This window comes from Echiichthys vipera (assembly GCF_963691815.1).
Source record: "Echiichthys vipera genome assembly, chromosome: 22".
In the NCBI taxonomy this organism is placed as follows: Eukaryota; Metazoa; Chordata; class Actinopteri; order Perciformes; family Trachinidae; genus Echiichthys; species Echiichthys vipera.
The window spans coordinates 6,060,206-6,078,591 of record NC_139847.1 but is presented as its reverse complement, the minus strand read 5'-3'; the positions used below and the strand labels follow the sequence as shown (position 1 = coordinate 6,078,591).

General features: G+C 43.6%; 1 protein-coding gene across 1 annotated transcript in view; it reads left to right on the top strand.

The window, feature by feature from the left end:
• The first annotated feature begins 2,417 nt into the window (after positions 1-2,417).
• The window catches only part of ndrg2 (NDRG family member 2), a 35,609-nt gene continuing 19,640 nt past the window's right edge, over positions 2,418-18,386 (top strand). The window contains exon 1 of the mRNA XM_083937101.1: positions 2,418-2,831. The gene's annotated coding sequence lies outside the window, so the exon portion shown is untranslated. The remainder of the gene's footprint in view (positions 2,832-18,386) is intronic.

The following is an 18,386-nucleotide window of genomic DNA, read 5'->3' as shown; positions in this document are numbered from 1 at the left end:
CAGTTGCTGCTATTCTCTGCACATACCGTTTTTTTGCTTTTAATGGAGCAAATAAGGAAACTTTCACTGGAGGCAGCTGAATGGAAAGAGTTGCTTTTCTAACTTCCTGGTATTTTCTTGGGAAAGCTTCGAGCATATGTCCGAGTAAATCGGTTCTTAATCCGGTGAAGTGTGAGGGCATTCGGACTGTATGTGTGGATTTGGACTGAACTCATTGTGGCACAGTTTAAAGGCGCGTCAGTGGGCCCGGGTGGAACAAATATCTGGCTCTGGCTCACCACAGCATGACAGAGGCACGGGCTGGAGGATCATTATGTAAGGTGGTTAACTCCGGGCCCCGGGGAGATTTTCAGCCGTCAACAATGATGCAGATAACATATTGAGTGGGTTTTACTCCAAATCAGATCGCTGCAAAAACTAGATTCTTCACACTGATAATAGTTTTCTGGCTGGAAAATTTGGGAAAGTCATTATTATTTGTAGAATTTCCACAGCTTCCCTGTAAAATCCCCATAGTTCAAATAGTAATGTTTGGTTGGATTACACGCCTCTATAATCACGGCGTCGTTTTAAATCCCTTAAAGAATATTTCCCTCATATTGTTTCCATTCTAAATGCAGCTCCGGGAAACAGTGTGGTCAGCAAATGGCCCCACAAATGAGAGTCTGTGTGTCACTTGGGGAAACTATGACCTGACTTACGTAAGCACGGAGCTGATGAGTGGTGTCCTCTACTCTGGGTTTGGAGTACAGTGCAGCACAGTTTCAGCTGATGTGTCATGTTTATTTTTCCCTCTGCTCCCGAATAAATGCGTTCATTATTTATCCCAGCATAGATGACATACAGCATTTATGCAAATCCGCTCCTTAAAGTGTAGGAAGTGGTATCATTAAAGGTTTAGAGCGGGGCTGCCCAATCCTGCTCCTGGAGGGCCACTGTCCTGCAGCAAGACTTACCTACTGGCCCCTGTACCAGCTCCTCTCATAGTAAAGTCCATTCAAGTGGATTATTAAAGTCAATCGCAAAGAAAGAAGCCCAATGGTGCTTTGTTTTCTGTGTAGGGACTCTTCTCATGCTGCTGCAGAGGTTTGGTGTTATTTTGAGCAGTATTAGTGGTTTAAAAAGATGTTTTAATGCCTTCACCGTACTGCCCCTTAGCTAATCAGTGTTACCGTGCATTCACACCAAAAGTGATGGGGGCGATGAAAGCGGCAAGCTGCCATTTAAAATCAATGTAAATGACGCAATGACACGCGATGTCGCTTCGGGCGACGCGTTCTGAGCGATAAGAGCGATGCGATGAAGTGATGAAGCGATGGAGCGTCCATCGCCTCCTCGCGTGTGTTGCTTGAAGTTGAAAAATTTGAACTTTTCGCGCGAAGCTGTGCTGCGACAGCCAATCAGCATTGAGATTGCTGTAAGCATCATCAAAGTTCTCCGTGAGACATCCAGGGGCTCACCGAAGCCGCCATTGTTGCAGTCCTTGGGGGAAACCAGACTAGCATCACTTCCATTTAGCACAACAGCAGAGTAGGCTGTGCCGGGAGTTAGCTTCAGTTAGCTAGCCGCCATGGCTGCTACCTGCGATAGAAGCGAATGAAGCGATGATCGAAAATGTGATAAATATGAGCAAGCGACGCATAACTCGTGTACTGGGCGATTTAATCGCCTCCGCCGCTTTTGGTGTGAATGCTCGGTTAGCCACGTCTGGTTGTTAGTGACTCTTCTGGATTCCTCCGTTAATAGTTTATACACAAAAATGGCTTATTTGATGTTTGTAAGTGCCGGAAAAAAAGGATGATTTTGCGGCAGAATTACACTTTAACTTGTGTTTCTCTTTCTTTTTATATTGCACTGTGGAAGGAGCCCGAGACCCATGGAATTAATTGCCAACGACTGCTGCCGCTGTTGTTGTTGTTGTTGTTTTGCACACGACAAAAAAAAACATCTTGAATCTTGAATAAATAAATTCATGACGGACTATTTCATAAGTATTTTCAGTTAGAAAAGTTGTAGCACTCTACCACTGATTGGGAAATAAAACTCATTCCTCCAGGGGACATTGAGACCTTCAACCCCCCCCTTTCAGTGTGCCTCTGGAGGAGACTCGGAGCCACGGTTTGGACCACCACACCCCTTCAGGATGGAGGTGTCATTGTCGGACCCTTCATGACCGTGCTTTGACTCCTGACGTGTGTTTGTTTACCTCCTGGCTCGGGCTCAGACGGGAATACGCGCTTTCAGTTCAGTTCAGTTCCACTTAGCTCAACAAGGGTGGACTGTACCAAAGTGGGTCCTATAGAGGGGGGGAGGACCAGACGGGGAAACGCGCTCTTTTCCTCTGAAAGCGCATCAACATTGAGTCGGGTCCAAACCGGTTCCGTCACACGGCGCATCAAATATAACCCCGCACGTATTTGAATAAGAAAAAACACCACTTTAATTGTATATGTTGTTTATTTATCAGCGGGTAACTTTGCCAACACCCCTAAAAACACCCTCGCTACATCTTGCCTTGCTTTTTTTTAATTGACCGCTCCATAATTTTTTTTTTTCTGTCTGTGTACTGAATTTTCCTCCTGCTGGAGAAAGGAGAGAGAGAGAAAACAACAGCGGGGGGAAACAGAGGAAGAAGGAGGCACAGCGGAACCATAAAGGAGGTGGAGGAAAAGTGAAAAAGCAGGAGATTAGAGGGGAAGATCGGAGGAACAGGTTGGGAAGAGAGGACAGAAGACGTTGCGCGAGTGGAGAACGCGACTTGCGCTCTATTTCTCTTTCAGAAGTCGCTGAAGATCTTTTGTTTTTGCTTCTCATCTGCTGACTTGAAAAAGGTGAGGTTCACACCCTTGTTTTTATTCTGGGGGCACAAACTGGGGCTGCGGATTGTGCTTTCAAAATAAAACAAATAGTGTTTCTTGTTTATTGCTCTTTGGAGAAAGTGAGGTGAGGGGGAGTAGACTGTGCACATTTGTCATTGTTCATCCAGCGGCCGCGCAGCAAGGCAATAAAACGGCAAATGTGTTTATTCCCGGGGGGAGTTTTGGTATAAATGTGCAGGGATCCAACGTGCACCCTTGCCGTTTAAAATTGCATTATGCAAACCGATACCAAAGTAATCAGTCCCCCCGTGTTTTCCTCCTTGATTGCAAACACACACACACACACGCTGCTGCTGCTGGGTCCGCTTATTAAAGACATCAGTATGCATACGTGCGTGTTTGCAAGGTCCAATTAAAAAAGATTCAGTTGCGCGTGCATGTGAGCTTGATAAGAGTGCGTGCGGGATGGAGTGTGCGTGTTGTTGACGCGCACATGTGGCATATACAGCCAGCGGCTCTTTGTTCCTCTTCCACCCCCCACCCTGTAATAGCCGACCCGGGCATGACAGCGCAATGGCATGCGTGTGTGTCCTGCAGACAGAGGACAGGGTACTCTCGGCCTTCTCGAGCCGCACGAACTTGACTCGGAACCTGACCCCCTGCCCCTCCTCCTCCTCCTCCTCCTCCTCCTCCATCATCAGTCTTGTCTCTCAGCTGGCATCATCATCCTCATCCTCATCCTCATTCCTTTGTGGTGTTTTCAAACTGGTGTCCCTACAGAGCTGCAGCAGAGGCGATTTCATGGTTAAATACTTTCTATTATCGCGATAGAAAGGTTGTTTTTTTGTCTCTCTCAGAGGAGGAGGTAGTGAGTTTGGGACTGTCCATGTGTGGGGGTCGAGGGGGTTGTTGTTGTGGTTCTTGGCGCGCCAGAGGAGGGGAATAATGTGTGTCAATGTCAAATGGAGGTGTGTCCCGTGTGTGTGTGTGTGTGTGTGTGTGTGTGTGTGTGTGTGTGTGTGTGTGTGTGTGTGTGTGTGTGTGTGTGTGTGTGTGTGAGAGTGTGTTCTCTGGCCCTGCCTCGGATAAAAAATGGGAAAATTGAGAGAATGAAGAGAAAATCACGCAGCAAAACCCTGAAAAGAACAGTTTCGTAAGAGTCTCCCTTATGGAATATCTTATAGCCTGGCGCGCAAGGGGAAATGTTTTTGCTTCAGTGTGTCGTGCCAGACCAAGGACACACACACACACACACACACACACACACACACACACACACAACTCCCTGTCTACACACAGCTCTACAGACAGGTTCTCACTATGCTGCAAGCTGCACACACGCACGCACGCACTCAAGCAAAGCTCGCGCGCATATTCTGTGAGTCATACCGCATTTGGAGACTTGCGGCCTCACTGCTCTTTGAGTGAAGTGGAGCCCCTGCTGATAACAGGCGCGCACACAGACACACACACGCACACACACACGCAGGCAGGTTGTTCTGGACTAGACATATTCAAGGATTGTGCATTTATCTGTACACATGCATGCGCGCCCATGCTCTCCACGAGCTTTGACAGAAATGATAGAGTGTGCTGAGACATAGAAATACAAGTGGACGCACACAGAGTGCACGGTTTGTCTGTCTGTGTTGGGTTTGTGCAGGTGGGTGTGGTGATACCAGCAGCACCAACTTTGTGGCTGTTTTCTTTCAAACTAATCTTCAGTATTTACCAAAGCGGCTGAGCACACATTGAAGGACCTGGCTACTGAAAAATACTGCTTACAGTGGGATATTAAAGGGTCAGTTCACACATGCATACTTTTGGGTTTATCTGCTGATGTGGTATGTATTAAGGTATGTGCCTTGTTATCGCGATCAGGGGAGTTTCATTTGTGCCGAACGCACTGAAAATCTCATAACATCCAGTTTTCTTTGAGACTTTTTTGAGGGAAAGTAGTAAAACCTTTATTTTGCGCCTCCAGTGTCACTTTTCAATGACCCGTGCGACCCAAACATGCTTCCATTCAGCGCTATATTGTATCGGGGTTGGATGGCAGATATCTCAAAACCTCAGCAGATGAAAACCAGAACCATCTGCACAGCTACACCACTATTCACAAGTCACATGGTCTCTTTTCCCAGAAAAACAATAGCATGAATATGCAGGTGTTTTTTTAAACGCGGGAAAAGTGCTTATAGATGATAGACTAACATAACTGCATCACCAGTTGGACGCCGTTCGTTGGTATTACCCCTATATGGACGGATATGATCTGGTGTTGGTGTTTTTTTTTGTCCAGCGGGAAAAGAGCTCTATAAAGCTACCCTGCTGTATCTGGAGTAGAATGGCACCACAAGGATCGGCTACAGCATTAAAACTATGCTAACTATTTATTATTGAACACTCTTAATGACCACTTGTGCCTTTTTTTCCGCATTAAGGTGTACAACTCTGACTGCAGGATTGAATTACTTTAATATATATATTTTGACATTGTAGAGCTGCTCAAACTTAATTAAGATTATTTTAATTCCTTACTTGTTAACGCTCAGCTACGTCCAAGCAACTGTCTCAACATGTACATCTTTTCAGTGTGTTTGAAGACGTGTGGAAAGCTTTCCCTCGTAACATGTTCCAGCGTCGTAAACTTCGAATCATGGGATGTTTTATAGAGGTCAGGAGAACAAATTGTTCTGCTGTGCATTTGTTTTAACTTTGACTTGACGCGGCTCCCTAGATGTTAAGCTGGAGAACCAATCTTGTGCTGCACGCCTGTTCTTCACATCGATTTCCTGATGTTCTCGACATAAAGGGAACATCAGAAGAAATGCTGATGGGTTCACATCATCGTGAATCGAACTGCAGTTTTGTACTGTTGATCCGACTCAATGGCAGTTCAAACACAGACATTTGTGATTATTTGTTGACATGCTATTGATTTATTGATCAAACAATTTAACAAATAAGCAATGAGTAATCAATGCCAATAGGGTGAGGTGAGGCATTTTTACACATTATATGTCAATTCAATTATATTGTATTTATAGTGCCAAATCATAACATAAGTTATCTCTAGACACTTTGCATATAGAGTAAGTCTAGACCACACTCTATGACTTATGTATGATTTACAGAGACCCACCGATTCCTCCATGAGCAAACAGCAACAGCAGCAGCAACAGTGGTGATGAAATCCTTGCTTTTAACAAGCAGGGGCGTTAAACAGACTCGGCTCTATGATGGACCGCCCTCTGCCTCGACTGGGTTGCACTGAAAAAGCAGAATTTCTTGGGTTAATTGACAGATTTCTCTCCATCGACTCAAGAAATTGACATTTTAAGTCTTGGCATAGGATCAAAACAAATGCTAGCATTCATTTTAGACTGATGGATGACACTTACATCAACTGTGTGACAGCTACGGCTGGGTATTGAAAATGTGTGATGATACCGGTAACCTTAAAGGGGTAGAGATACCAGTACTGGTGATGATACAGAGTACTTCATTTGATGTATGAGTTGTAGCTGCAGTGGTAGTGGACAAATAACACATCGCATTAAATTGAAGAACTATTGTGGTGACTGGCTGTGAGCAAAAGCACAAATATAGTCATTTTTACCCGTCGTGACATCGACACAGGTTTGGTTTTGACCTTGTGAGTCTGTAGGTAGGTGTGTGTGTGTGTGTGTGTGTGTTTGACATCATGCAGCGGGAACTAGAGGTGGTTTTGAGTGCTTTGCTAGGTGTTTATATTTCTGTCTGTCTGTCTGCTGACAGGTTTTGTCACCATGATAGCCCCATAACAGTGCCAGATACAGTCACAAATCTTTACAGGTGTGTTGTTGAGATCAGAATGAAGGTCAAGTTCAAAGATAGGTGCGGTCCTGAGCAAGAGCTCGGGAACTGGGAGAAAAGCCAATGCCCTCTGTTTTACTTGGCATGATATGGCACCGCAGGTGGTGTGATCTCATCGCAAGATTGTCTCTTGTTTCTAGATTTGGTTACAAAATGGATCAAATGTGAGTATCGCTTGTCTGGAAAAGATTCAATACTACTTGGTGACAGGTTATTTCTGTTGATAAAGCTATTGACACCTAGCCCGAGCGACTGCCAAATGTTGTTAATTATCTTTGAGCAGAGCCAGTTTGTAGTTACGTTGAATGAGCCGGGCCGTTGACATGTCATAGCGGTGATTTGTGGAGTTTTTCTGGAGTCTTGTCATGTGCATCTGTCAGGATCAAAAAATAAACTCTTCAGCTGGAACACTTGCCCTGTGGTCTGATGCTACATCCCAGGGCGTTTGTGTTCTGGCCAGACTAATAATCCAAGATCAACTTGTTGACATCATTAAAACCGCAGCCGAGCTGATAGAGCTTGCAGACATTTCTGAAGCCACAGACAAAACGGGAACACCCGCAAATGATGACCTGATGATGCATTCGGCTTTGAGGTTTGTTATTTTAAAAAGCTATAGATAGTGACGGCCATGTTTCATCGTCTCTGCATCACTGAACTCGTTGCTATGGTGACTATTGACCAACCTGACCTCATTACAGACTAGTTGTACCATCATTGGACATCGTCTGTGTTCATTCAGATTGTCAGTGACAGTTTGACCTTTGGCAGAGTCAACTCTGGTCCACAGGGTTCCCAACACGTTTTTTTTTTTTTTGTAAAGCACCACTGCACTCTCACGGCTGTCGGTGTGTGTGGGAAACTTACTCGAGCATATTCACACTGTCACCTTGCCTGTTGACTCTACCAATATTAACATTTACTCCCGCAGTGTTTGCTAATCCATCAGAGTTGATTGCAGGGAAAGACAATATGCTTGACCTGTTAGGGTGGCCCCGATTTGTACAGTGAGGCATTAAAAGTTCATATCGTAGTTTATTTCTGACCTTGAATGTTGTGGATTCACATCTGGAGGCTTAATTATGAAACCACCTTCTGAAAACCTAATTTTTTACATAAAATAAAAGCATATCATGGTTTAGTTTTCCAGATATGAGTCATTACTCATAAAACAATTCAGGTCTTGCCAATAAAGTCGTTTATTATATGAAAATATTGACGGATTGGAGTTAATTTCCTGACTTTAAATGAGCTACAATCATAACCTGATCCTAGCTGCTATGAAATAAAGACACTGATAACACTGTTGAAAGGAAGAGGGATGTGCAAACTAGGCCAGTAAACAGCTATAACAGGAGGTGGAATCAGGTCCCAGAATATCAGGGAATCAAATGCTGTTGTCATCTTGACTGCTCGGAAAATAGTTTTGTCCTTATGTTGAGGTGTTGACGCCAGAATGATCTCCTCCCCAAGTGCACGCCAGCTGCTGGGTTCATACAGACCTGTCAGTGTTTTGGAACGAGCGCTCCGTCTTAGTGTGGCTGCGGCGCCAAGCCACTGATTAAATGTGAGGTATTGCTGTAGCCAATGGACTCTGGACGCTGTGGTGTTTGATGGTGTTTCAGTGCAGATGGTGTTACAGCGCTGATGCTCATGTCTGTGGGTGTAATTGCCTCTTCAGAGTTAGAGTTTTGTTAGCGGCTCAGTTCGAGTATCACTGTTTATTTGTAGCGAAGGGGCGCTAATTGCCACTTTACATAGTTTGAGATTGGAACAAATGTGAACACTGATGCCTTTGGAACAAATGAGAGGAAAAAGAACATTCTTAAACCGGCATTTATATTAAAAATATATCAGATGACCATGGGTAATGTGAAAGGTGTTGCTTGTTGTTTTCTTTTACATGTTCTGGCCTGCAAACTGATGCACCGTGTTTCCTGCACCCGCTACAAATGTTACCAGCTGATTGAATGGGCGTTACCAGTTGTTATCACTATCATAAATACGAGGCGGTGAGGCCCTACTCTACCTCCTAGTTGGCTCAGTAGGCAGTTATCATCTATTGGTAAGCTGGATCTGGTACATGGTGAGATGATTGAGTATGAAGAGCAAACGGAGGAAGGTTGCAGGACAATTTATACTATTTTCTACCAAAAAGTCAATCTAAATTGTAATTTATAACAAAAAGCCTAATCTAGCTTTATTAAAATGCATTGACGGGTTGTACAAATGAAGAACGATCCCTCCTGTCCTTTATTTACACGCTCCAGTAGTATCCTGTACCGCCCATCTGAGTGCAGCTTCTGTAACTAACATCGTCTAACGTTGCACTTCCCCCTGTTGGCACCAACAGAAGCATTGATTTTTCTCTGTTGACAGTAGATTCAGCTCAGTGTGTTAAAACCCAGCCAACATGACACGAGAGACCACAGAGAGCGCAAAACAAACATTGGAATTTGTGCTTACGGGCTTCTGAAAAATGAACAGTTTGGATGGAGACCAAAGCGCACCGAGCACAGCTGAAGTGTTCTTTCCACACTTAGACTCGCATCCTTTGGTTGTGGAGAGGGGATTTTCAATTTTACCGGTTAAAGTGAAGGAAAAGAAGCCAAACGTGGTGTATAGTCATTAAAATGTCAACCAGGTCAGGACATAGCATTGTGTGCAACAGCTGACACCTAAAACCACAGTTCGGTCAGTAATTCGTTTTTCATGGTTCAGGCATTTGGGAATAGATTTTGACCTATTCTTAGAAATTGGTAAATGTCAGGTTTGATATTAAAAACAAATGGTTTTATAAAAGCACTCTTGTTTAAGATGAAAATAGATCAGTTTGGCAGCGGTGTAAACTACAACGTAAGTCAGAGCGTTATGGCTAAAATCCTCTATACCAATATGAGTAATTGGGGCGGCAGTAGCTCAGTCCATAGGTGACTTGGCTGTGAACCGGAGGGTCGCTGGTTGGAGTCCATGTGTGGACCATGAATGGAGCATGGACTCGTGGCTGGAGAGGTGCCAGTTCATTTCCTGGGCACTGCCGAGGGGCTGCTGAGCAAGGAGCCCCACTGAACCCCCAACTGCTCGGGGCGCCGGTCACTGGCAGACCCCTCGTTCTAACATCTCTCCATTTGTTGCATGTATATAGGTCCTGTCTGAGCATGTGTGTGTATTTTGAGCCTGTGTGTGTGTGTAAAATGAAAATATAGTGAAAATTGAATTTCCCCATTTTGCGGGACATCTTCTTCTTCTAATTGAATTTTTCGCTAACAGTTTATTTCCAAATATAGCATGTTTTAGGGTATTTCAATAATGAATAGTCTATATGATATAACCACACGGTAGAGCCTAGTTATATATCAATAAAGAAAAAAGAGTATTTTTCTCATTAGGTTCAAATTTAGGATCAGAATGTAAAGCGTAATCCAACGTAAATATTGCCTCAACCCATTTGTCCATTGGTTACACGATACAGAAATATATATACATATGAAAGACTTTTTATTTTATTTTGAAGATATCTTCCTTCCATTGCAGTCTACATGGACTTTATCTCAGTATATCACGATATCTCCTCAGGTATGTGAAATCATTGGGTTATGTTATGTAATCCAGTTGATGTTAATCACACTGAACTGTGCGGGAACGTTGAGGTTAATTGAGAAACCAAAACTTCCGTTTCCAAGTGAAAGTATTTCTGATGACGTTTCCTGAGAACTCTGAGTTAACGTGCTTGTTGTTGTCGCTTCAGACCATGTAATTGCGTCAGGACAATCTGCACAGTACTTTTTTTCCGCGACCCTAATAGAAGGTGCTTTTGCAGCATGAGCTCAGATGTATTTTTACCGCGTGTACAGTGAAGAGGAGCACATTAGCTGATGACCGAGACAGCGTGGAACAGCGTTGCCCGCTGCGTAGGTGTTTGAGATCAGTCTCGTCTGAATAATTCCTGACCATGGGAGGAACGTGTTTTTTTGTTTTTTCATCTGAATTGTTTTCATCAGAGTCTTGGCCAGTTGTAGTGTCTAGTGCATATTAGTCTGGCTGTTTATAAAAATATGGATTTTTATTTTTATTTTTTTTATTCGGTGTAGGTGTAGCTGCTAGAGCACAACAGCATCTGGGTCAGAGCGTATGGATTTTATACTGCGTAGGTGTATGAGAACACAGCAGTCTTCACATACTGGCAGCATCTAGGCCAGTGTGTGTGTGTGTGTGTGTGTGTGTGTGTGTTTGCAGGGGGAATGCTCAGTCCTTTGCCCAATGGCTAGAGGCCAGATACAGATAGGCCAGGCACCACAATGCCCTGTCTGTTCCCATGAGTCCACACAGGCCTTCACAACACCCTATTTATAGACAGACGCTCACCCCAAACTCCATTCATATTTCTCAGGTTGGATATGTGGAGTAGAGTGTGCATAGATGTATTTTGTAATTTTTTTTTTACTAAAAAATGAACCGTGTGGTGCAAATTTTACACTCTGTGACTGAGATTAACCTGAATTAAAGCATCTTAAAGGCGTCCAAATGTGCATGCAGTCTGCTGCTGTCAGAGGCGACAGTTCACAATCTGTATGTGTGTGTGTGTGTGTGTGTGCGCGCGTGTGTGTGTTGTCGGCGTTCCACAGTGCACAGTTACATAACCAGGACTGTTTGTCAATAGATCCACAGGCAGAGGAAGAGCTGAGCGGGGCAGAAAATAAACAGCAAAAACATGTCCGCGGGGGTGACGTTGGTACCCGCAACATCCTTGTGAAGTGTATTTAAACGCAGTAGGTCGTCTGCAGTTGGGTCATATATCTCCTAGCAACGGGGGCCTGCTGTCATGATTGAGGCCCGCTGGTAAAAATGGCTGTAGGTAATGGATAAATATGGAACGGCAGGAAACAGCTACCTGAAACTTGGACAAGAAAAACTAAAGTATAACCTGACTCCGCCAAAGGGATTCATTCGCATGATTCGCATTTGATCAGCATATCCAGCTGGGAACTCTTTTGGGAAGGGGTGAAAATACTGGTTGCTGATTGGATAAACCATCTGTCTGACAGGACAAATCAACCAATCAGATCAATGAAGCGTATGACATACGAAAAGAGCGTCAGGGCAAAGCTCCGAAAGTAAGCAACATGTCGGTAAAGGATATTTGTGTTACTGTAACGCAAATTTACAGATAAAAGGCACAATTTCAGGTGTCCATAAAAGCCTTAAGTGCTGTTTTTTGCTCTTCTTTCAGAGAAGGAATACTCTCTAATTCTGATCAAACTTGCTCGATAGCTGCGCTCATTTCATCCATGGAGGCCACCACGTTGTTTACACTGAACAGTCGCTTCTTCTTCTCGTTGCGTCACTCTTAAACCCGCCTCAAAACCAACACTGATTGGACGTTCGTTTGGCAAAGCGCTCCAAATTTTCTCTAGACTGATCTACGAGTAAAATACAATGGAACTTGCGAGTTCAGGATGGCCTCACAAGACTAGGTTGTTGCAGCAAATTCCCCCCAAAAAGAAGTCTGTTTAAGTTCAAGCAATCTCGGAACCCATCGTCTGTCCGTCTGACTACAGTTTAGCCTTTGGGGGCAATGGCTAATATTTCTCGCGTTCCGGTGTAGCCAGCAGATATAGGGGCCAAGACTTCCTCTTCTGCGCGGCGGTCACCGTTTACGGTCAGATTAGCAACTTGAGACATGAGAATGAAATTGGGGTTGAGAGACGGCGTCTCCATAAACGTATATCTGAATACGAAGGCAGAGAGATAATAACAGAAAGCTAATGAAAAGCTAAATCATCGTACAATAGCAGATGGGTTCCATGATTGCATTTCGGCCAATGCATTTCGCCTCTTTAGCTCGCCACTATTTCCTGTGTTAGCTGTCTTGCAATCCAATATACTGGAACCAAGTTTTCTTGCATGGAATTAAAATCCATGAATTTAAATACCTCAACAGTAATGGAAGCTACTTGGTGCCTGCAGTATTTATTCATACCACATTCTCCTCTAAGCTCTGTCACAATCAGACACTGTGAGGAGGAGACAGTAAGTGTCCCTTTAGCCTTTGTGTCTGGATATTTAATCTACTATTCATTTCTACAAATTCAATTTATCTGCATAATCAACACTGTAATCCTCCTCATTAACAGCTCACATTTGAGCCCATAACAGCAACAGTTTAACATCATTTACTAAGGTTTCAGGAACAGTTTCTCCCAATAATGCGTCAATTGAGCTCCTCTTGTAGCTATCGGCTCTTATCAGTTTGATTATAGAGATAGAGGAAGTGTAAACAAAGGGTCCAGGTGGTCAGAAGTATGTGGACGCCCCAGTCTTTGTACTTGTTCTGAGGACGTCTTTCATCATTTTTGAACAAGGCAACTTAGTTCCGCTTAATGCTGCAGCCCGTAATTATATTTTGGACAATGGTGTTCTTTCCAACTTCGTAGCAGCGATTGAGCAAGGTCCTTTCCAGTTTCAGCATGACAAAACCCCTGAGCACAAAGCCAGGTCCGTGAAGAAATAGTCTTCTTTCTTTGGTGCGGAAGAATTTAACCGTTCAACCCCAGCCAGCACCTTGGGAGTGAACCAAGGAGTTTGTGGGAGTTTGTGTTCCTTACGAAAACAGAAGATGAACTGGAAAACCAACTGTGAGTCAGGCCTTATCACCAAACATTGTATGGACTAAACACAAATGAAAGTGGCCCTTGAGCAAGGCACTAACCCCCTTGTTGCAAGATTACAGGATTATGGGATTGAGAACATGTCATGGAAACATTTCTTGGGTAAATGTGGTTAAGAAAGTGCAGATAATGTTTGCTAAATGTAACTTTATGCTCTAAATATACACAGGAAATGGCACATACTGTACGTGTGTATATGTGGTGCAGGCTTGTTTCCAGCGCGTTGGCTGAATAGGTGAAGTTTGTGGTGCGGCGGCGTAACTGTTCTGTAGTGTAATTGCAGTGACGCTGAGGGAAAGCTTCCTCCCGCTACATTATTCTTTTTACGATACAAACAATATATCCATAGGTATAAACGGTATGCTCAAATCTCTCCTGGTAGACACGTGTATACTGTCGACGGTATGATACCGTCATACCAAACGGCCCTTTTTTATTAAAGATGAGTTCTAAATAAATTGCTTTATGCTTGGCTGCAGCTGCAATCAGATCACCATCACCGAGCCATTTAGCTCCATCAGCTCTCAGCCAAGGCTCCAACATATAAATGTACCCAAGCTTGAAGGTCAATTACTGTGTGTGCGTGTGCGTGTGTTTGTATGGGCCCCTGTGTGCCTGTGATCATGTGCTCGTCTGTTGGCCTATGCCCTGAATCGAAACAATCAATTCGTCCGTCTGAGCCTCTCTCAGGTCTTTTGTTTTTTCTGTACATGCGACTGAATAAAACTCTCACGGATCTGACCTGAACAAAATGAACCGCTGTCTTTTGAGCATTCACGTAATTAGTCAAGGTAATTACTGGTCTCACTTCACGCTTCACTCTGATGCACTCCCACAGCTATTGAGCGAACAAACTAAAAGCCTATCTGTCGGCCGCCATGACACATTCAGGGGCGATCGCGCTGAAGGAGAGAGAATATTTGAATTTCACAGATAAAGAAAAAGAACAGGGTAGAAAACAAGAAGCACATGCTTGTTCATTATCACACACACCGTTTGTTCTTTTGTTCTGTGCATTAGACTTCATAGAGGGGGATTTCTCTACTGCACACGGTCGCCATTTAGAAATGATTGATGATGTTTGTATGACTTTTCAAGCGTCTTAAAAACATCCAGATTTACTTCTGGACTCAAAGGTGATGTAATCCAGCTGCTTGTTTTGACAGGGCAACAGTCCAAAACTCAAAGACACTTAATTTACAATTACATAGAAAACGGAAAATAAACAAATCCTTACATTTGAAAGTTTCTACACATTGCTGCTTAACATATAGTTGAAGTCCCGGATACATCTGAAAACCAAACTCCGTAGTGTCTGGCTTCATAGCATCATCCAGAGGGTGCGCACAGCTGGCTGAATTCCACCGCCTCCTCCAGGAAGTGTGTATGGATGACTTTGCTGTGATTTTATTGCACTAAATGGATCAAAAGGAGGGCGAAACAACAACATCAGGATTTGTAAAAAAGTCACTTTGTCTTGTTCTGCAAGACGACAAGCAAAAACCTTTCAAAATGCTTGTTTCCTAAATGGAGTTTGGATTGATGAGGGCTATGGAGAATCTCAAAGGTGATAGGCATTGACGTTGGATGTGATCCTGCCGCGCAAAATGTTCACTCGCGTTTGGTTTGAACGCAGCATTAGCACACAAACATTGATGCAAGACATGTTTTTCCCAATTAGCATTTTTAGAGGTTATGTATCGTTAAACCATTAAAGCCACGTACATCTGTACATTTGGGAGGAACCATTGAACAGTTTGTTTTCCCCTTGGAAAACCGAAGCTAGGAAGTTAGGCCAACTGCACTCGGGAAGTCAAAACCTAGCTTGCCAATGTTAGCACTGATTGCACTAGACGTAAGGTTTCATTGTTTTGATTTAGTTTTTTGGATTATAACGGCAGTTCAACGGCATGAATGAGTAATTGGTAATGAAACCTGCTTAAGACTAACCTGACTCCGCCAGATGGATTGATTCGCATAATTCTTTGCTCAGCAAATCCAGCTGGGAACTTTCGTTTGGAGATCTCTTGGGAAGGGGCAAAACTACTGTTTGCTGATTGGTTAATCCATCCGATCAAAATCAACCAATCAGATCAACGAGGTGTATCACGTGCTAACAGCCCCGAAGCAAAGCTCAGAAAGTAAACAACATGTCGGTAATGGATATTTGCAGTATATGTAATGCAAATGTATGGATAAAAGGCACAATTTCAGACGCCGGGTACATATTCCAACAGAAGGATCCAAGAGAAAAATGCGTTAGCAAGTGGCTTGCTCGATAGCTGCGCTCATCTCATCCGTGGATGCCGCCATGTTGTTTACACTGAACTGTAGCTTCTTGTTGCGTCACACTTCAACCTGCCTCAAAACGCTGATTGATTCGATTGCTTGGGAACCTTCTCCAAACTTTCTCTCCCGCACGTTACCAGACTGATGTGCGAGTAAAATACAATGGAGCTCACAAGATCAGGATGGTCTCGTGAGGCTAGCTAGAGACTAAAACTCACAATAAAGCTACTGTATATTCATGATATTTCTGAGGATGCAAAAGGTCATCTGCTCTTTTGGCCGGTAACCTTTGTCACAGATCACTCTCACCTTTCAGGACAGACAGAGAGACTGCAAGTCTGAGTGCAGGTGAGATCATGATGAAGGGGAATAATAGGCGGCCTGAAAATGAAAAGAAGAACTGAGTGATGGACGACGGAGGACTGGAGGAGACAAGAGGCTAAAGTGATCTGCTGAGAGACGGAGAGAGAAAACAGGCTTTTCTGAAATGCTCTTTCATTTGTGTCTTTTTTTTTTGGGAGAGCCGAGGTGGACCACGTATGCTCATCCAACGCCGTGGGAACCTGCACGGGAGATTTAAAGAGGGGGAGAGTGAGCAAATGCTTGGCTCTGACAGGGGGAGAAGGGGAGCTTTGGCTCCTCTCTGGGTCTCCATGGTGGCTGGTGTTGTGCCTCGTTTCTCTCCAGGCATTCGTTGCTCATTTCTCTCTCTCTGTCTGTGTTTTGTCCTGCAGATCTAGCAACAGACCCCTTAGAAATGTACAGTAGAACTTGTTGTTGTGAGCTTTTATAAGCCTATTTAAATACCCTGAGAGACAGAGTAAGGGATGTTTCTTGTTGAAACCACAAATTCAATTTGCCCTAAAAACTTTTACCATCTCCTTTAATACATTATCACTTATGTCTATTAAGATAAGATGATTATTGATCTCCATGTGGAAATGAGGTTGTCGCAGCAGTAATTGAATAAGAAACGGAAGCTCTCGGAATCAACAGGCAACAATAAAAGCAATCATATACTGTAGGATATGAGTAAATGATGGGATATGTAAACATATCGACCTGCAGACACAAAGTGTGGTGCATGTAAACAGAGTAGATGGTACAGTTGGTTACAGATATTGCATATGCAGAGGTTCAGCAGTGCCTGAGCAAACATGCAGTGAAAAGCTGAAGTTCCTGTATGCCATCTGTACGTCACAGTGCTGAATTGTAAAAGCCGACAGTGAGACCTCGGGCAGAGCCGCACATCATCCCGCTGTGCGTATAGAAGTGACACAGCGGTACCCAGGTGTGACAGCTGTGAAGCACCGCAGACTAACGTGGTTTACTTCAGGACAGGGAACAGATTCGGTCCTCAAAGTGTTTATGTCCTCAACACCTGGGTCTCTCTGCTGTGCTTATGCGTGTGTTTGTGTCAGCAGAGTGATACATTTGGGTGAAGGAGACGACTGCACGCTATCAGGTTTCACCGTTGTGAAGTTATGCGTCTGCTGGATGTGTAAATATCAGGCCTGTCTCCTAAAAATAACATTACCATGAGGGACGGGACAATAACGGATCATCACTCACAATAAGTTAAAGCTAGAGAAAGCAGTTTAATTTGGGCCTTGTTGGGCAAAGAATTGTAATTATTGCATTGTAATTTAAGTGTTCTGAGAGAAAACTAGGTCTCTGCACCTCTGCTCAGCTCTGTTTGCAAGCTTTAGAGGATCTAGCCATGACGGGAAACTTTGGCCAATCACAGGTTGAGGGAGAGTTGCAAGAAGAGGTATCACTCTACTGCAAATTCTGTCCCTTTTTGTCATTGTTGCTTTTCACCTATTAGCTTTAATCGTGGTGCATTTCCATTATCGGGAGAATCGTGAATGTTGTTAATGCGAGTGACTTGACCGGCAAATTAGTTGCAGTTTCACTAGATTACGTCCAACCGTAACATTAATTTTGCCACTGCCCATGAGTAACAATTCAAATCACAAAGAATTTGTTTTGTTTTACATAAAATCCATCTTCTCCTGGGATGTAGGCTGTGAAAGGAAGTGTTTAAGTCAGTGTGTTACCATGCAATAACCCCAAATGGTCTTTCCCAGTTTTAGGGAATAATCAGATTATAATAATAATAATAATAACCCGTATGATCCATTTAGATATTCTTTTTCCAGTGTCCAAGATACACACGAGGCATGGGCCAACTTTGTATTGATGACACTGTTCCTAAATTACCTTAAACCTAGTTTTCTGTATCCGTACTGCAGTTTTTGGGTTATCAGCCACCAGTAGCATCTGCAATAAGCCAATATCTGCCAATATGGGCCTGAAGGATTAATTGGATTAGATCAGTGTTGTCTCACAGCTTTCTTTGCTGACTCCAATTGCCCAAAATTGTAATTATTTCAGGTGTAAATGGGGAAAAAACTGAGTGGTTTTGAAACTTAAGTATCCTATAGGAACTTCTGTCGATTTTTTTCAAATAACATAATTTCATCATTGACATTTTGTAAACGAATGTGACCCAATATGACCGTACCATCGAGACACAGTATCACTGGGGGCTGATGAAAGATAATAGTTGAGCCCAGGACATGACGTCTACATACACACTGTAGCCCACTGAGCCGGGTCCACCACCCTGTCATCTTGTGCAGCCTTGAAACACCTCCGCATCAAAGCTCCCGGGCAGCTGCGCGTGTCCCCCCAAATGCCACGGGTTTAACCTTTCAGCATTTCAGCCTTCAGCCTACATTCTCAATAT